General features: G+C 37.6%; 1 protein-coding gene across 3 annotated transcripts in view; it reads right to left on the bottom strand.

Annotated features, from left to right (window-relative positions):
• The window catches only part of LOC129721805 (protein N-terminal asparagine amidohydrolase), a 76,924-nt gene that overhangs the window by 18,037 nt on the left and 37,929 nt on the right, over window positions 1-20,958 (bottom strand). The window lies entirely within an intron of this gene.

The following is a 20,958-nucleotide window of genomic DNA, read 5'->3' as shown; positions in this document are numbered from 1 at the left end:
AATTTTGTCTATCCATTCCATAGTAACTACCTTATACAGTAGTAATGCCGTAGGGTTTTGCGGTTCCACTAATGGTCGTCTTTAGGCTTGAAGGTGTAGTGAGAAAATAAGTCTTTCGAGAGCCGCCGCCATCAAATCGTCTTCGTCGTTGACGAAGATGACACGCATATGCCGTCTAACAACTTAAATGCTGTTCCAGAGGTACAAAACGATACGAGGAGAGCTGCGGGGCTCCGAATGCGTTATGAAGTTTTGTCGACTACACAATGCATGATTAATGCTTCACTCTCTTGAGTGGCGAAGAGTGCGGCTTTGATGCGCGAATTGCAATCTCCCCTCTCGCTCTTTCTTAGAAGATGTCGTTGGATAAGCGTTGCCTGGAAATTTATATCTAATGAGCGACGAAAGAAGATGTAAAAGAAGAATGTGCGATAATCAGATGAATGTTACTGTCAATTATAAGAACAAAGCGCTAGATGTGGGGCACGGGGTATGATGACAGTTAAGAGTATTGACAAGGCGCTCATATTACATGAATAGGAATGCAACCAGGAGTTTGCGACAATCACTACAAACATTCGCTACTAATTAAGATCGCATCCGAACGTCACAATTTATGTAATCGATGCTTTGGCAGATGTACACGGTCTAGTCTGACCTTTTCGACCTCCAGCGTCATTTGATTATCTACTTTATTGCTTTGCCAAGAGCGAGAGCAGGTGTAGCATGCAACACACACGCGGCCATCGATTCGAATCCATTTTTCACCGTATTTATCGAGTAAGATTTCCATTCTGATGGGCTCGGTCATGCGGTTCTGATTGACAGCGGGTCGTCCAGCCCAGGGTGACAGCTGATAGCCACAAACACGGTCGTTAAAATTTGCATTTACCATTAAATGAGAAAATGCATCTGACGGAAACGAATTTATAGGTGGCGTAAGGCGCGTATTAAGCGCACCGTGAGCAGATTGGGATTGTTTATTTTAAAAACCATGCGATTGGGAATTGTATGGCTATGACTCAGTTATAGGAGTGGTTGGATCTACTCCTATGTTCTGGGGTATTTTTTTTATTGATCGTTTCTTCAACTTCCGCGATGCTCTTCAACTTGTGTCATTATCAGAGTTGGATACTAAGGAAGGCATTTGGGTATGCACTGAGAAGGCGCTTTTACAAATTAAAATATTTTATTGTGTTTTGTGTTCGGTCTTTTTATTGCGCTCTAAAATAACAATTTTGACATTTTTGTAATTCGTCACTTCTTTGCAATTTTTGACATACTTATTAGTTTGAAACCCAGACAAGTTTAAAAAGAGTGTATTTTGTACAAATTTCGCAAATCCATTTATTATTATCAAGACGTCTTTATTGACCCACGATTTCTCCAAAATAATACAACAAGTAACGGTAAACTAGGTATACGGACAAAAATTCTCGTTGATCCATCTCGCAAGCGCTGGGAATGCTGAACAATATTGCCTATAAAACGTTCAAATAATTGATCGGATACCAGTAATGACTTTTCCTCTAATCTCTTTAATCATGTTTAGAAGCTAATCCTCCAATAAACTCAACAGCCATAAAACGCAACCAATGCCGCTAAGACGAGTCTAGTAGTGCTATCAATCGGTGATTACGAGGCTGCCCGCCCCGATAAGCATCTCGGTTGGGGCGGGTTGAGTCACCATCGAAGCTCGTTAGTTCTGGTATTACCTAAGCTGCACACAACAGATCGACGATTATGACGTTTGACGTTCTTGCAATGCAACTATCAGCACGCGAGCGTATGAGTGTGTGTGTATTGATTTCAATCGATTCCGGACAAAAGGTCATCCCATTTCCGATTAAGTGAAATGGGATTCCTCTGCTTGCAGAAATTGATCCTAGGTCTACCGTGGGTATTAAATTTTATCTGCTTCCTATACGTAGCCCTTCACTAGTGACCGCCCCTTTCACGATCATCAAAACACACCCACTGTGGAGTAAAATATTCGCTCACATTCACATGTGCCAGCCAGCCAGCCAATGCTTGGTTAAAGTGTTCCCGCGGAATTTGTTTGGGAACCTCCTCTCCTGCAGCTAAACCATAATTCACTTTTTTGCTATTGAGGAAGGAGCCATGCTAGTGCCCATTAGACTGTGTCGAAAAATAGCAGTGCAATTACAAGGATTAAAAATTTTCATCACTCACAGGTAACATTTTTACAAGTGATTTCTCTAATACGCACATTAAAATTGACCTGTGTACAAATTGCACATTTAAATTATAATTTCTTCAATAATTTTCTGTCGTATCTTGCCTCACCCTAAGCAGTTCATAGTTCTCCTCCATCAAGCCAACATCGCTCGGTGAGCAGAAAAAAAACACACATCCAATCCATCATCTCAACAGCAGAAGACAAGACCCCGCGAGTCGTCTCGTTCACACGCACGCACAAAACCTAGGCGCTGAGTTCGTCTTGGGCGTAATAAAAAATAATTGTTTAACTATAAATTAAAACCCCATTGCTATCGATAAAACATATTTCCTATGGGCAATGATCAAATCCCGCCAGGGAGCAGCCGCTTTTGCACAGGCAAAATGATACAATAGTGCAATAAAACCGCTGAAGTAACGGAGAGAGAGAGAGAGACAGCGGAGGTTTTTTTTCTGCAATAATACGAAAATTTAGCACGACCATAAAACATTTATTTCAATTAAGATCTATCCACCCACCGATTGAGTGGTTTCGATCTACACTCAGTGGTGCATTTCAGCGTAGTTCTGTTTTATGTACAACGTCGCTCGTTACGCTCGTCGTGTCTTTCTATTAATAATAACGAGTATTCGATACCTTCATTTAACTGATTAATATTGACAGCTTTTAGTTGGTGCAATAAAAATTACCTCTAACTGAGATGAGTTTTGTTGTATTGGAAATAAAATTTAAGTGTCATGTTAATCATTTGATTTCAAATCGAGTTGTAGTTTTTCCTATGAAGCCAATACACGCCATAACAGAATCCCCCAGCGTCCCGAAGAGCGGTGGACTTGGAACACAAGTAACATTCTTGCTATGTACTTAATAACAACGGTTAATGTTTTGCTGGATGGAAGAAAAGTTCAACAACATAATATTAGAAATATTTCAACTTAATTTATAATTGAACTCGGAAGAACGAATGAATTTTTTCATGAAGATTACCAATAAATTATAACTGTAATACAGACAATAACGACGGTTTCCGGATCATCCGAAATTGCCTATTGCTCTATTTTTGTGGTTTTTGCAACAGACTCCAGATTTTTAACAGGACACTCAGAAAAAAAAGAACCTGCAATACGAAAGTTGTTCAAGTATTTGAACATATTCTTCCGCTTTCCATAGATTTACAAAAACTGGAAGTCGTCATCTTGGATACTAGAATGGCATTGGACACCTATTTTCAGTCTCTGGAATATGAAGATATCAATTCTGCAAAATATTTTACCATTTTTTTAAGTTTCACGCAGTTTGCCAGAAGCTGTCAAATGGATTTAAAAATGGCATCGGATATCAGTTTTTGATTCCTTAGTGTCGTTTCGGCACCGAAAACGCCAATATAGAGGAGCACCACCAGGATTTTGTTTAATTTGACCAACAAAAGTGGACGACATTCTGATTGCAAAAATATAGTTTTTCATATGTTGAGCAAAGACCGATTTTTGTAGATTTCCTGACACCTCAAGTTGCCGGGATTCCGATAAAACAGTATTGAAGGGTAGGTATCTGAATATTTTTTTTCAGCTTTGGCTTTCCAGATGTCGAAAAATACCATTTTGGGTATGAAAATGGCACCCAATATCGATGTTTGGTCTCTGGACGTATGTGTTCGATTCACACAGGTGAATTTGAAAATAACGCTAGACACTGACGAATGGTTTTGAACGTCATTCTGGATCCGAAATTTAGGGTTTTTTTTCAATTTTATCCCCAAACCCAAACCCAGAAACCCAAAGTCGCAACCTTGGATTCAGAAATTGCATCCAATATAATATTTTGGTCTCTGTACATCAATCACTCGCTTCCAGACTCGGTCGAAAGCCCGAATTAACCCATACTCTGCGATGTCATTCAGAAAGGTTCGATACAAAGGTTTTCCCCTAAGTTCAAATTGAAAAAATATGAAAGATTGTTGCTTTTTAACCCTTTCGTGTGAATTTTGGAGCCTCTATCGAGCACGAAGATGCGTCGAAAGGCCGCAGAGTGACTGCTCGCCGGGTTCGTTACTTCTACCCAGGCTTGTCGTTTCTCCTCAGAGAACCACTAGCGTGTAGGAGAATATTTTCCACTGCGAAAGCAACTGCTCTCATACTGATGAGCAAAGCGACGCACTTGCTTGAAGAGAGCAGCGAATCGTGTGTATTTGAGGAGCTCGCAAAAAAACACCGCTGTGGAATCTGAAATATTTTCTCGGAGAGAGAATAAAGTGGTGTGAGCTTATTCTCATGAAAGGCCATTACGCACAATAACTACACGACAGAGTTCACTGCAGCGATTTTACTGTGTGTCATTTTAGCATATATCAAATGGGGGAGGCATCTAGGTAGAAAAGTAGATTGCGTTGTTTGCTTTGCATCTTGGAATTGCAAAAAAAAAATCCAGCCACCCGTTACGCTTGTTTTCTTTTCGAATGCTATCAAATTTCTCTCAGCATTTCTCACCGCGGTGTACTTCTGTGTATTCTTTCTAGAGCAGGGCTATTAGTGAACTTGGAGTAAAATAATAGTGACCTTTTAAATTTATTTTTGGACCCTAGTCCAAAAAGTGAATAATATAGAACTTTAAAAATCTTTATTCAACCTTAAATAGATCATATTTCTTCTGGAAAATGAAATTGAATGATTGGTTCTCGTAGAAATGAATCAAATTAAAATCTCTACTGTTATCTGACGTTGAGATAGTTTCAATTATGTACATATTATGAAATGCATTGTTGAATTTATTACTAGATTTTAGGTGTTAAGTTGTTCAGTATCCACCGAAGACAAGGAAATCAAACTAGTTACGTAAATTCACGGCTGTACTTTTTTGAAGGCTGGTTTCGACGTTTGATTCATGTTAGCACGAAATCCGGGTCATCAAGTTTTGGGAATCCAGCTAAGGTCCCGTAGCTTGCAAACTCGCACAAAATTAGCGCTGTATAGGACGCTGATACTCCCGTTGGCCCTTTACTGACATGATGCAGGGACGCTGAAGAAAGCTGATCGACGAGTGCTCGGAGTTTTTGAGCTTAAAGTTCTGCGATCGATACTTGGCGGTGAACTGAAAGATGGAGTGAGGCGCAGACGCATCAAAAGTTGTACCAGGTATACAAACATGCTGATATAGTGGAGGTAATACAGCGGAGCAGGCTTCAGTGCCCAGTGGGAAATCGCTTGACTTGAACCCCACCCTCCCCCTTGTCACAAACTGCAAACCCCCCCTCCCCCCTAGAATGCTACGTCATTTATGGATGTTCCCTTAGCTGTTTAATAATATTTTTCCTTCATTGCTATAACATTCAAGTGTCTAAATCAAAAATTTAGGCGCAATATCATGAAATCTTAATTTTTTATGACTTTTCAAAGCTTGGCGAACTGACGTTTTTTGTCTTAAAAAAAAGTACATTACTTCAAAACGCTTTGTAGCTTCAATGATAGCTTGGATTTTTTAAAGGTCAAAAGAAAAGGTGTTGTAAATATTGTGCAAAACAAACTCTTATCATTAGATATTGTAAATTCTGGTCATAGTAGACCTGACACAAAAAAAAATTTAAAAAACGTGATTTTTTTGTAGAAAAGTAGCTTAAAAGTTTAGTTGCCGCAGTTTGCTACGGTTGTGACTACATTCAAAATTTAGGTAAAAACGTAAGCTTTCAAATGCATACTGTCCGCTGTAGCGCGAAACTGCGCCAATTGTCACTTTAGTAAAAAAAGCGATAGCAGATTTTTTTAGTTTTTATTTATTTTTATTTTTGAAGTTGAAATTTCATCCAGAATTACTTTTAATCATAACCATTAACGAAAATTTATGATATCGTACTCAATTCGTAAGGATAAAATATAAATTTGGGCAAAAATCACAAAATTTATCAATGAAAAGTTATAAAATAAGTGTTAAACAAGAAAACAGTAAACAAAGCTTTATGAACTTTCAAATATGTCAAACTCCATCCCTTTCTGCAAATTTAAAACAATATTAAAAACATTCTGCTTTTTTCAATTTATAATGATGAAATTCGCTAAACTGATTGAAGTGTCAAATACTAGCAGCAAATTCATACCATCAAACTCCGGCTAACAATAGCCCGTTTGAAGATTGCTTTTGCTTTGTACTCGTTTGCATACAAAAGTAAAGCACATATTTTGCTTTATGAGAAAAAAAAACAAAGAACAGTCGTCGCCCTCCTTATCTTTTCGTATTCATTGAGAACGTTGTGTCATTCCAGTGTCTCTGTTTTCAAATTCATAAATTCTTTGAATTTTATTATGGAGCCTTCAACTTCAGCGGCACCACCTAATTCAATGGCTAGTAAGTTGTCAATTCATGCCGTTATACATGTATTTAAATGTCCCCCTTCCACCATAGAAACCGGATTAAGATGATAACATATACAGGTCGGACTTGATTAACTGGAGACTCGATTATCCGGAAACTCGATTATCCGGAATTTTAGACTCGATTATCCGGAATTATATATTTTTTTTTGGTGTCTGTGTTTAATTTTAATTTCGTAATTTTGCCTTCATCATCCCTTCTGGCATATTTGTTACCATTTAAGTCATCTCCAGCATGTTTGGAACATGTTCGAATTAAGTGAAAATAATCAATGTCCAATTTATTTTGTTTTTGCTTCTCAAGATTTTACTCCTTTTCGTCTCAGAGATAACTTCTTGTTACGCCACTGCACCATACGAGTAAAATAAAGAGAAGAAATATTTATTTTATGTTCGTTAATCGTAGAATTTTAGTATTTTTTGTGTGATTTTATTACCCGGAAAACTCAATTATCCGGAATGAAATTTTTTTTGATGTTCCGGATAATCGAGTCCGACCTGTGTATGATACAATGAAACATCCAAAATCACTAGAAGAAATGAAAATTGCAGCGAAAGACATTTTTCCTGCTGATATGTATAATGAATTTCAAATATTCTGGAAACAATTCAACACGAGATTTAAGCGATCACAGCAGAAGATCATGATGATGATGATGATTTTTTCTTGTAATTAGTTTTTATTACTTATGTTGTTTTAGTTTATTGAAAAAATATATTAATTTAGGGAAAATTTGTTTAGTACGAGGGGTCGTCCATAAATTACGAATTTTTTCAACGGGAAGGACGCCCGGTGGCACTACTTGTGGTCAAAGATCATATAATTCTATAAAAAAGGAAAAAAAATATTAAAAATTAGATTTCGTGCTTTATAGACGGCCTCAAATGAAAAATGAATGCCAAATATGTGTTCAGCGCCCCAAAATTATGTAAATACCAAGTTTTTATCGCGTTTATCGACACTTTTTTTGCTTGGCCAGCCTTCGTATGGAGTCGCCCCACTGTGCAGTGAGCTGGACATGTAGCCAGAATGCCTGACGAGAGAGTCGCCGAAACTACCTTCACTAGAGAACCAGGAAGAGGCCGTCGACCCGTAGTAGGCCTCGCACGCGGTGGAAGAAGATGCATGATCTGCTGGTGTACGAGGAGACTGTAAAGAAGCTGGACATCTCTAATTCGTTCGGCCATAGATCGGTGAACGGTTTGTTAGCCAACAAAGTAAGTAAGTAAGTAAAGTAAAGCAAGTAAGCAAATTTTGGGAATATTTTCCGCGCCGAGTGCCTATTAATGACAAAGAATATTTTTAGCACCTAAACGATTTGTTTTATAGGTAAAGTGCCTTCGGCAAAGTTGTAGGCAATAGGTAATTTATAATAAATTTGTGTTAATTTTAATTTTTTTAATTCTCCAAGTTCAGTTAACTATTTTTGGTTAGTTGATAACATGTAGTTTTCGTTGTAGTTTTGAAGTGGTTTTTTGAGATATTTAATTTATAATTCAATTTTTGTGATTTTTCGTAAAAAAAACTTTTTGTCTCATGGTGTATATTTTTTTTGTAAGGACAAAATTACTCTTTACGAAATTGCTGAAGACGTTATACCAATCAAATCAAACGTTCATCATTTTACCTTTTTTGTTTCACATACCTCCATGAACAGACAGCTATCAATGTTTAGCTGAACTTTTGCATTTTTCTAAACAAAAAATAGATTGTTTAGATAATTATTTTCAATTTATTTTAACTTCTAAAAAGAATTTCAGAGTGTATATTTTTTTCGGAAAGCCAAATTTTTTTCTTCAATTTTGGCGAGGACGCCACACCCATTAAAACAAACCATTTAGCCTCTAACAATGTTTGTAATGATCAATATCTGAAACGAGATCACTGCAGATTGGGAGATCAAGAATCTCTTCACGGGAAGAATTTGTGAATATTGGCGCATTTCCCGTTTATACTATAGGACAAAATGTAGTTCAGAAGGTGTTCGCTTCGTTTATTTATGTCTGAACTATCCCACTGCGTATGATGTGAATTCGCATCATACACTATTTTATATTGGAAGTTAATTTTCCTACAGTATCGTCAACAAGAGTGAATTTTGCATGATTGCCCTTCACGTGGCGATGAAATTTGGGTTTAATCTGCTCCCACTGTTGTTGTTCAACTTTCAGTAAAAGAGCTTCTTGACAAGCTTCTTAGTTGTTAGTTCAACTACACAAGCAGAATTTATATCCTCACTCTGTTAGCAATTTCCAAAGTAAGATTTATGTCTTCGCAAATTGTCATTTGCGAAAACTCATTTCACTCGAAGAAAACGACGGCTGAAGCGCATCGAGAGTTAAAAAAAAGTTCACCGAAATGCCCTTCTAAGTGAAACAACGTGCTGTGAATAATTTTGTCGCTTTGAAGACGGTAATTTTGATGTTGACAACTGTTCGCGTGACGGGAGAACAAAAACCTTCGAAGACGCTGAATTGAAGGAATTACTCGATGCAGATCCATGGCAAGCGCAGGCACAGCTTTAGGAGTTATCATGGGAATAATTCAAAAACAAGGACCTCAAGTTGTCTTGTGATTAAAAGCCAGGGACATTGAGCGTCGTTTTTTCGTCTGGGAACAACTGCTTTAGTGGCAATGTTTCTACGTCCTCGGATCGGCCGCGTATACATCCAGCGAAGATGCTACTGTGGGGTCAGTTGGGAGAAATTTATTATGAACTGTTGAAACCGAACCAAGCCATCATTGGGGAAAAGTAACGACTTCAATCGAATAAGGACGAGCACTGCATGAAAAACGACCACAATACGAACAGAGGCACCTAAAAGTGATGTTAAACTTACATAGAAACGCTCAATGGGACATGCCCTGACTGATAAGCATTTTTGCTCATATGAAGACATCGAAAAATGGCAGAGTGTTAGATTCCTTTTTGGGAATATTTCAAAGGCTCTTTTTCCCAACAAGAAACCTAACACACTGTATTAGTTTACGTCCAATTCTTTTCAGAACGTCTAAAAGCTTTCATAGACGCTGAAACTTGGAGCAGCGTGATCCACCCACAACCAACCTAACTGACTAGATTCAATCCTAGCCGACACCGGGAGATTTTCTGAGGCGAAAATTTTTCTGTGATCACGCCTTACATCGTATGAGGAAGTAAAGCCATTGGCGCCTTCTGGTCCGTTAATCAACTGGTCGTCGCTACTTTTTTTTAAATACTGGTAAATTAAGTTAGCGCTAGACATTTTCGACAGTTCAGTCTTCGTAAGAATGTGAAAAATACACTGCATGGGGCATTAAGCAAAAGCAATGAAGTAATTTGTGCGGTGATTGCGCGCATTGCAAATCGACACCAAACATGCAATCAAAGATGTCATTGTCGCTGGTTTTTCCATCGTTTCACACTCCAATCGTCGTAGGGCTGCGATTGCTCGCCTCGCCTTGGCGCACTCCGTCGTAGTAAGTTTCTATCCTGTCTAATTGTAAACATGTGACCGGAATCTTGCAGCTCGCTGCCAGCATGCAATTGGATGCAATTTGCTCAAATTACCTGTACAAATTTGCATTTGTGGAAGCGCTAACGCCGTCGCACACAATGCCTGAAAACAATCGGCTGACTGCAGACTGTTCTACCACAGGCTGACGTGCCACAGTTCTAATCGGCCAGAAAATTGTCGGGCTCATGTTTTTGCTGACATTTCAGGAACACCTTGAAATTCGAATGGGATGTAACACAATGGAAGGTTGGGTTTTGTGCAGTGAACTTTCGTTGTCTAGTTGTCGAACACCGAAGATATGCATTAGCAGGAGAACGGTTACGTTTGCTTGGCTGTCGTGTTTGAGTATTTCCTAACGAATTGTTATGTGATAATTGGAGAATTGCAATTCCTAACGAGAAGGAATCAATTTTTAGTGCACTTAATTTACTGCACTCAATTTCAGGTTTGAACAAAATGTGTAATTGAGTAAGAGCATGAAAAACATTAATTAGTAGCTCCCCGAACTGATAGAATGTCTTCATGGTTGGCATTTCTGCGAAACTCATTCCCCCGTTGAGGTGAAATTGCAAACATTTTACAAATGCCACCCCCTCGCGACTATTGTTCGTTTCCCTTGAAAACCCTTACCGCGGCGGTAATGCACATTTTCCATCACCGATGTCCAGGATCGGCTTAGCAGCAGAATACAGTGGAGTAGCTCCGTTGTAGTGATATATCTGCTGCAACCGGTCGAATCACGATCCCGGAAGAACTAGGCTGCCGGCGCTTTGGATGTGGCCTGTGTGCAGCCTCGGGCAGACCATGTACTCTATTTGGTACCACGACTGCGCCTGGTTGAAGAAGTAACGATTGCCAAAGAATCGCAAAAAAGGCGCGACGCGGCAGTCGGCGCGGGTGCAGAAGATTTAATCTTAGAGCGCAACGAAACTTACCATTAAAAATGTAACTCACTCTTCGCTGCAACTAAATGGACCCTTACTCTAGGCCCTAGTCTTGGGTGGAATTTTATATGCCATCTAACTGGCGGTTTTTATTTATCCGTGCGCCCTATTAGCCTAGCACTCTCACTGAGGAAATGCTAGGCTAGATAGTGGCCGCGCTTTGGCACACTGACAGGAGGAGAGTTTGGAAAGTTGGTGCTCGCTTTTGATGGCGCTGGTGGAGAACGAGTTGAAAATGAAAGAGTAGCCGATTTTATACCATCGGTAAACAGAAAATAGTTATTGATGGTCTCGGAGAATGGCGTTATCTGATTAACCCACTGGCTAATATGCCGCTTTATGTTGATTTATTCGCCATTGTGAGCCGTGGCTTGTGGTTGCCCAAAAATATACAGCACGAGAACGCCTGTCTTGTTACGCTGTTGGGAAAATGCACTAAACAATAATAAGCGAAGAAATATGGGCTCTAGAAAATTGAGTTTCTCCATAGATACGGTTTATTTTCTTACGTCTTACCAAGTAATAACCGTATTTTAAGTAACTTAGATAAATCAAGAGTGAGTGGTGCAGATTACATGTTGATATTTTAACATGTTAATTTGCTTTGAAGAATTTTAAATTTCAGTTCAGATTTCAGTTATGTAAACAACACGTGACAGAGCATTGTCGTGCAGCTAAATCAAGTTTTCATGTCTGTTGGTATTTAACTATTTAAGCTCAACGTAAAATGTCAACCAAATGTGCTCAGTTCAAAGACCTCATTTCAAAGACGACTGTGATAACTTAATAATGAAAATTTATCAACAAATGTCTATTCCCGCGAATATCTATTGTACAGGCCAATTGACATTTAAGTGCGAAAATTTGTGCCTTCAGGTGATAACTACATACTGTACATAAATCGTACACTCGACCGCTGCAAGGAACCTCATAGTCTCGTACTCGGCGCGAAAGCGGTGATGATCATCAGCTGAACACCATTAATCTAATTGGTCGCCCGAAGCGGAAAGTTAGCCCAACGAAATGTGTTCCGCTGCTTACTTCCCTCCTATTGCTGCTTTCTCGGAACCAAATCAACAACAACAACCGAGATTTCTGTGGGATTCCTTGACTTGTTGGTTATTGGATTATTTGTGCCACAGCAATCGCACAGTTGAACAAATGCTCACACGTCGACAAAGGACCTCCTGTTGCGCTTCGTTCTCAACGGACGACAGTATACAACTAACCAACCAAACGAATCGGTGTAGTGTAGTGTAGTACCGTAGGACTTGTTGCGAGTCCATAAATCAAACAAACGATCGATTTGCGGCGACGCGCGGTGGCGGTGCAATGCCGCGGGTTGATTTCTATTTCGTTTACGTCACTGTGGTAAATATGTTTATTTATTGAAATGGTATCAGTTTCTGATTCATGTTTCGCCACCATTTACCACTGATAATAGTGAAAGTATGGCAGCACTGCACATATCAGACAGGGGATTTTTTTCGATTTTCCCCTGCAGCAATCGAGATGTTGAAATGATTATCGGGTAATCGTATGAGCAAATAATACATCATCACCTTTTCCCTTGGTTTTCTCATTCTTTCTCGGCTTATCTCCGGTCGATGCGCGATCGGGGTAAATTGCATTGGTGCCGTACGACGTAGGTATTGATCACATATTGGGAGATTCCGATGGTGAATAGAATAATACTCCGAAGATGCTGCTGTGCTGAAGGTGAACTGGAAGATTTATCGATAAACAAACCTGAGCGATCATTATTATTTAAATTGAAAAATCTGTCTATCTCAGGGGTGAGCACGCGCGATAGGTTGCTTTAAGGACAGCAGGAAAAACAGCTGGTTTACTCGCGGAAGTGTTTTGTTGAACTGGGTAAGCTTTATTTTTGAACTACCCTACCATACCCAACTAGTGTGAACGAATGCTGGTTAATTTCGTGTTCTATTGCATTCAACCATTTGTTCATATGAGCTTACGTGTTCCGACGCTAGAGATCGAAAGAGGAGTCGTTCAACAATGTGACTGGAAGATATGCATGGTAATTTTTCATCTTCGCTGATTCTTTGTGATAGATTCTGGTGTCCTACTTTTTGTGCTCGCCTGCGCAGCACGCCTCTAGGGTTTGCCTTTTGTTTGCCTCTGGCTAACGATCTCTCGGGGCTGCCGCGGCGGCGGTGATGATCGGTTAGGTAACGTGTTGTGAGCCCTGTCAACCGCCCTGTACCCTGTATCGCAGCAATTTCCTTAGTGTCAATATTTCTCGCTCTACTTTGCGCTGGTTAGATTTCCTGTTTGGTTAAACGGATGGAGCCAAGATCAAGTTTGTTTTGGCTATTTGTAGTTATTTTACCTCCTCTTGTGCTAAATATTATGAAAGGTAAATGTCCAATTTTAAAAATGAAAATTCGTTGAATAGGGAAAAATACATCGGACTCGATTATCCGGAGATATGAAAAATATTTCACTCCGGCAACTGAGTTCTCTGGATAATCGAGCCAATTTTTTATTTAAATTTTTCCATTCTTATTGATCGGAAGCAGTCAGTTTGTTGATATATTAAAATATTTTACTCGGTTAATCGTGTCACCTTTCTTTATGCTTTAGTTAACTACGCAGCATATTGAATCAAGGTTGCATATTCATTTTTTGGGCCGCGTGCCGATAGATCGTTCCACAAGTGCAATTTCGAGAAACGATGTATGACAAACTTATAGTCCCTAAGTAGTACTACAAGTGTTTCGAATAGTGCAATGCTCTAACTCTTATACCTGAAGTGTGAAAGCTGATATTTAGCGCAATATTCAGCCAATATTCGTGGTGAATATTATGATATTTACCGCAAATATTGGCTGAATAACCCACTGAATATGGGCTCTCACACTTTAGGCATAAGAGTTTGAGCACTGCTCTTTGACAAACTTGTAGCACAACTTAAGGACTACAAGTTTGTCGTACATCATATTTCAAAATTGTACGTGTGGAGCGAATTATCGGCACGCGACCAATTGAATGGAATTGACACCCCAAAATTGAATTTGCAACCTTGTATAGAACCATTTTCTCCATATAATCGAGCCCCGAACAATCATGTCTCCGGATAATCGAGTCCGTATAAACATACATCTTCCGAAGATTATTTGAGAGGCTTTTTTGTAGCGAACAAAACTGATTTGATCGAACCTTTTTTCCCAAAAAATAGTTTCGTAAAGGCTAGTTAAAACAAACAAAAATTCAACATCGTTTTGTAAGCTAGAACAAATTTGCTTTGTTATGATTTATAAGATATCAACTTTCTCGACTGAAAACGATCGGAAACAGGAGTATAAGTAGATTCCCATTCAATGCTCTTGTGTGAAGTTAGGTTCAATTAAGTTATAACATTTTTGAGTAATTGCATTATGCTTGACAAAAACTAACCTAACTAACACTCAAGCTTGCTTAAAATAATTTTATAAACAGGTTCAAAATGATCTAAATAATTTGATGCTTCTTAAAACCGATATTGATGATCATGTTGAACGTTTTTATTTCAAAAATGTAATAAAATGTGTATCTTCTTTTTTCATATATGCTAAGAAAAGAGATTAGGGATCTGTTGTTATAATGAATCAACGGGCATTAAATTATAACAGTGAATTTCTGATCGTTTCCTAAAGACAGTTTAATCAATAAAAAAAACTATTTGCATGTGAGAGCATTTTTGGCTCTCACATAAAAATAGTTTTAATATAGTTCATGTATTTTCGAAAAAAAAGTTATTGCATGAAATCAGGTTTGCTAAAGAAAAAGTTTTCAAAATACTGATGGCACATCATTTCCAACAAAAAAAATAACGCGGAATGGTCAAAATAATTTATTGCTCATTATAGCACCTAATTTCGATGGTCATTTTCGATATTTTTCAAGCAATTCTCTAAGATAAAATCAAGTCCCTATAGCTGGAAGTATAAAGTTAGCAAAGCAAATCGTTGATAGCATGAAAATTTGGCGCTCGATGCTCATTGAATGCCTTAACACTAGCTTTAACACTACTAGCTTGCTGCTAGCTTTAGAAAATAGCTAGTACGAAAATAAAATTTCAAACCAACAAACAGTTCTAAAACGATCAAAATAATTTATTGCTCATAAAATGCTCTTGAAAAAATGATTATCGTGTTAATGTTTATTGGTTCAAAATAAATAAAAATACTACACTGGTCATCACAAATGCACTTCAAAAGCTCACATCGGAAAAATAAAAGATTATAGCTATTCATTTCTGTGGATTTTGGTGTCCCTACCCACTAACTTTTTTTCAGAGACTCAAATAAGTTTTCTCGTAAACATTACGTTGGAGCGACAAACCCGGCGGGCAATTACTATGCGAACTCTTACGTAAGATGACCCGTATTGGTAATGGATCACCAAAATTCATTGGAATGGCTGAATAGCTCTAATCTTTAATTTTTTTCGGTTCGCGCTTTTGGAGTGCAGTTTTTTTTAATTTTATCGACCAGTGTTATTATCCAAGTATAGATTATTTTTTTCTAATTTTTTTTTCCAAAGGTTTTGTTCTGCTAGCTTAAGAAAAAAAAATAATAGCAGAATAGTAGTCAACAACATCATTTCCAACCATTAAGCTTGTGTAGAATGGTTAAAATAATTTAACGTTCACACTCAAAATATTTCTCGTAAACATGGAATTCGTAGATTGTACAGTACTTTTGTTGATTGTATAGAACATCCGTATTGCAAGTTGAAGAGAGCTTCGTAGCCGCAAGGTTACATAGTCCGCTTTGATAAGCGAGTGGTCGTGGGTTCGAATCTTAGTAGATTCAGGCCACTTGGTTATCAAAGAACATACATACCCTTCCCTCAAGCTGAATTTTATAGTACCCTTGCTGACTTTCATCCTAACAAAAAAAAAGTCCCTCTTATAATAAAACTGTTCTAAGTAAAGTATAATAGTTCTCTCCAGGGGATTGTAATTATGACGCGGTCTTGGCTGGAGGAACGAGGTTTCGATAAGACTCCTTCCTCTTGACCAAAAATATAACTCCTACTTATAATAAACCTGACCAGAGGTGAAGCATCGAGTGCCTCTTCAGGGAATTGTGATTATGACGCGGTGTTGGTAGGAGGAACGAGGTTCGATAAGACTCCTTCCTCTTGACAAAATAAGTCTTTCTCATAATAAAACTGTTTTCAGAAATATTTACCCTCTACAGGGAATTGTAATTGGCAATATTGGCACGAGGAACGAGGTTTCGATAAGACTCCTTCCTCTTGACATAATAAATCTCTCTTAGAATAAACCTGGCCAGAGAGAAACGTTAGGTGTAGCCTCAGTTCAGGGAATTGTAATTTGGCGATATTGGTAGGATAGAAAAGAGGCTCGGTATATAGTAGAGCAGTTAGCTTGAAATGAAAGGGTAAACTCTCACACACAAGCACGGATATAAATGAAAAGCGTATCATTCACTTCAATGATACTGCCAATAATATGAAGTGCGGAGTACAGAAAACACCTGAGCAATATCACAATAGATCAAAATGTCTCTGGTCGCAGTGATGAGTCCACAAAGAGGAAAAAAAAAATCGCAAGTTAACGAATAGAATTGCAACATTACGCATAATTTGAACAATTCACGAATTTACTTTCGTACGAACGTGGATAACAACGAACAGAAAAACGGGAGCACGAGCATTTACTTAAACAAAATTTTTGTGGTCTGTTATTTTTGATTTCGTGTAAGCTCACTAATTTTTCGTACTACTTTACATTATACAGCGTTTGTTTTACGATTGATTGCGTTCATTTTTAAAAACTTTCGTTACGTATACGAACAGAAATCTATAACAATTTTGACAGTTCTGACGAAAGTACCTTTATATTTATTACGCATTGGTTTCGTTGCAGAAAACAACAAAAGGTTTTGTTTGTAAAACAAACGTTTTCGTGGAATAAACTAAAATCTATTTTCAGTGCATTAAATGCTCTTGTTTTTCATAATAGTTTTATAGATTGAAATATTTGAAAATATATTTTTGTATGCATACCATACATCTGTAAAAATAATCTGTATCGAGCAAACTAAGAATGTTGAATGGAAGATATTTTCCTTACAAAATATATTGAAACAAAACAACATTTTTTGCTTTAATTTTGAATTTTCTTAGGTTCAAACTTATAAGGCGATCACCGAATGGTATAACTGAACACGGTATTATTCATTTTCCTCAACGTCATGTTAATACTTTTTTTGTTAGATTTATCATTTGAAGTTTTCAATAAATTAATATTAGTAGCTACTCCTTGGCCTGCATCGTAGCTTCTAGCTTTTGAAATTGAGTTCATTAGAATTTATCATCCCGCCTGGTGATATCCAACAGCTCAGACCAAGTTAAGTAATCTGTTTCAATGTATTTTTTCTACTCTAGTCTAGTCTAGTCTACACTAACTGGGATGGAACATAGGTATTTCCTCCTTATGTTCGGGTCTTTAATCTGTTTAAATGTATTTTTTGATCAAAAAGTTTGTTTATAGCGTGAGAAATTCGTTATCCAGCCCTTGGCGGTCAGTTACTGTTACGAATTTGGGGAATTGTTGCACCAAATCATTAAAATTTTCCGAAATCACAAGCGTTTTAGGAATAATTGAACCTGCCGTTAATAAAGCAGGATCGGTGAAATCGAACCGCTTTGCCCCGCTTTGAACCGCTTTTTGTTTCATAAATTTTACATAGAAACCAGGACAAATATTCCGAAACGAAAGTTTTTGCGCTTCGTTTAAACCACATTCCGCTTTTTCTGCATCGATACCAAAATAAACAGCATCAGGGGTTTTCCACAAAAGTTTGAAAATCGTTTAATCGTTCGAAAAAATAGCAAATACTCTGTAAAATACAGAAAAATCTGTATATGTGGCATCCCTGGTATCACCTTCAATTGATGCGATTAAACCGGGCATTACGTGAAAAACGGCTACAATACGAGCAGAGGCACGAAAAAGTGATTCTACTGCATGACAACGCTCAGCCTCATACTGCCAAAGTCGTTGAATCTTAGATACAAACGCTCAAAATAAAAGTACTATCTCACCCGCCATATTCTTCAGATATTGCACCGTCCAATAATTTTTTTTCGTTTGTACATTAATGTTAAAAAGGAACTTCATTTTCATAGGAATTTTCATTTTCATAAATACTGTTTTGCAAGTTCGAGGAAAAGTTAGCAGAACAATGGTTGTGAACATCGTTTCTATTCAATAAACTACAGATCATTGGGTAAATGCTCGGTAAATGCTCTTGAAAAAAAAAAAATCCAATTATCATGATAATTTCGTATATTTCTTAAGATATAATAACTTTTTTTAAAATTTTTTGAAGATATAAAAATATATGAATAATTTTAGATACCTGTTTAATGCATAATTTTAATTTACACACAAAAGTTCAATCGTTAATCGGCCAATGTGTCCTCTCACACAAGAATTGCTTTTACCTCACACGAAAAATGTGAGAAATGCATAACGCAACAATCATACAATGAATAAGTTGACAGAGATCGAAGTCAGAATATGTATCATACACACAAAAATCGAGATGTTTCGGTAAGCTTTGGTTTCGGACGAGCAATCAGTTCTGGGGCGCTCAAAAAGCCGTCCCTGAAAAACGGTTGCCCAGCATTAACTGGCGCACGTTCCAGTAACGTAGAACCGATTGTATATGAATTAAACCAAAGTCATCTTTAAATGCAAAATACTTTGAGCAAACCCAGTGTCTTTTTGATTGTTAATGATTCAATGATGTTTACAAAAGACCAGATTCATGAAAGCGCATCGATCAGTTAATATTCTCATTCATTTAGTCAGTACCCAAATTGTCAGTATCGATTGCTGGCTGCACTGTTTCAACGATACCACCAGTTGCTAACACCACCAGTTGATACTTAATAAGTGTAATGGTTTGGAGGAGCGTAACACATTTGAAATACGCTAGAGCATCAAATGTAACATGGCCAAGAGAGATGGTAGTTTTTCGGGTATCCGTCGGGTTCGGGTTTGGTGGAAAAAAAATTCGGGTTCGGGTTAAAAATGTCGGGTTTGGGTTTTTAAAACCCGAAACTCGACTATAGAATCTATAAAACCTCGTGTTTGGATCGGGTTCGGGTCGGGGTCGGGTTTCAGCCGAAAAAAAATTAGGTTCGGGTCGGGCACGGGTTTGAAACACATCAAACCCGACCATCTCTAATGCCCAACACATATTAGTTGTACAGGTTTTAATCTTAATCATCAGTTGTGCTAATTCCGCACAATATTAATGTGGTTTCGCACTATTTAACTCTTGCATGTAGTGCAAATGTTTTCGAATGAACATTTTTCTTGAACACTGTACTACTAATTTAAGAAGAGAAAGCGCGGTTGATCATGAAGAAGTATTTCAGCAAGTTGTAGCCAAACAAATCCGCCGTGGTAGAAAAAAGTTTTAGCCTATTTGAGGCACAATTTTTGGGGATTAGCGCTTTCACAAAACACAATCATACATCATGTTTGATATAAGTTAAAATCGACCAGCACCAGCAGTTACTAATTATAATCTAATGATAAACAGCGAGAACTAAGTTGCACACCTAATAGAAGGGATTAGAGTAGGATTGATTGCAGCTACTCATTTTTAGCACGGATCAATTTTGACACGAATCGATTTTGGCATATGTGTCAAATTGAACGGTTTTTTAAATCATATGTTTTCAATTTCCTTTCAACAACCAGTTGTCTCGCATGTGACCACAAGCGACACTTCTAATAACTTGGAGTCCAAAAATTGGTGGCCATATCTAGTGTCCAAGTCGCCATAGGCCAATGTTTTTGGCTCCTTCATTATAGTGAGCTATCAATTGATTTGAATAAATACTTTCTATTCGATGAATGTTATAAATTTTGACGAGGTTCCAAGGATTTTTTCACACATGTCAACATTGTTTCGAAGTTATTGAAAGGCATTTAAAAGCAATTCAAATCAGTGAAACCAAGAAAAGTGATAACATATACCATAATAGTTCGAGTTTGAAGAATAATATTTGTTCCAAAATATGAAATATGCAAATGGCAGCATTGACAGAGGATACTTTTACGAAAGTGTGAATAAAAATCAATATTATTTCTCAATACGATACCAGATATTGTTCCAAAAGCTGAAAAAAAAAACAAATAATTAGACTTCCGACAGACGAAAGTTTGCGATTATCAGGGCTAGTAGCGAACTTGGAGTAAAATAATAGTGACTTAAGTGACTTTTTTCATTAAAATAGTGACCAAATAGAGACTAAATAGTGACCAAATAGTGACCAAAAAATAAACAAAAGAGGGTTTTGAAGTTTATTATTGAACCATAAATGAATTAAATTTTATCTGAAATTAGTGTTTTTAGAACATAGGATGTGCAATGATTTGTTCTCGTAGAAAAAAGTCGAACTAAAATCTGTATCATAATTTCACATTGTAATAGCACCTTGTTCAATATATTCGAATACAAGTTTTTGAGTTATAAGTGTTAATGAAAGTACGTGGAATAATGGATGCACTCTCGAATACACATTGGTGTGTTGGTGGTCTGTCAGTTGTATTTAGTTCTTGATGTGCGATGTAACAAATCCGGAAAGTCAGAATGTCGTAGTAAAACGATTTTTGGTCAGTGACTGCCCATGCACAATATTCAAACATCTCAAATCGTGTGAAGCTAGGCGAGATTTCCTTTATTAAACCATCGAAAAATACAAGAATGGGGGTTCGTTGAAAATTCTGTCGGCCACGATCTGCAAGGATGCCGCAAGTCGTAAAATTGTGACTGTTATGAGGAAGCGTGTCCGGCGAAATAATAACGTTCAGTTTGTAATTCCCACCTATCTGAGTATATCTATTGAATCGGTCCACAATATTTTGGCCGATTCTTTTAGAAAAAGAGGCTCGATA

Source organism: Wyeomyia smithii, chromosome 2 (genome assembly GCF_029784165.1).
Source record: "Wyeomyia smithii strain HCP4-BCI-WySm-NY-G18 chromosome 2, ASM2978416v1, whole genome shotgun sequence".
Classification (NCBI taxonomy): domain Eukaryota; kingdom Metazoa; phylum Arthropoda; class Insecta; order Diptera; family Culicidae; genus Wyeomyia; species Wyeomyia smithii.
This window is presented reverse-complemented; position numbering and strand designations above follow the sequence as displayed.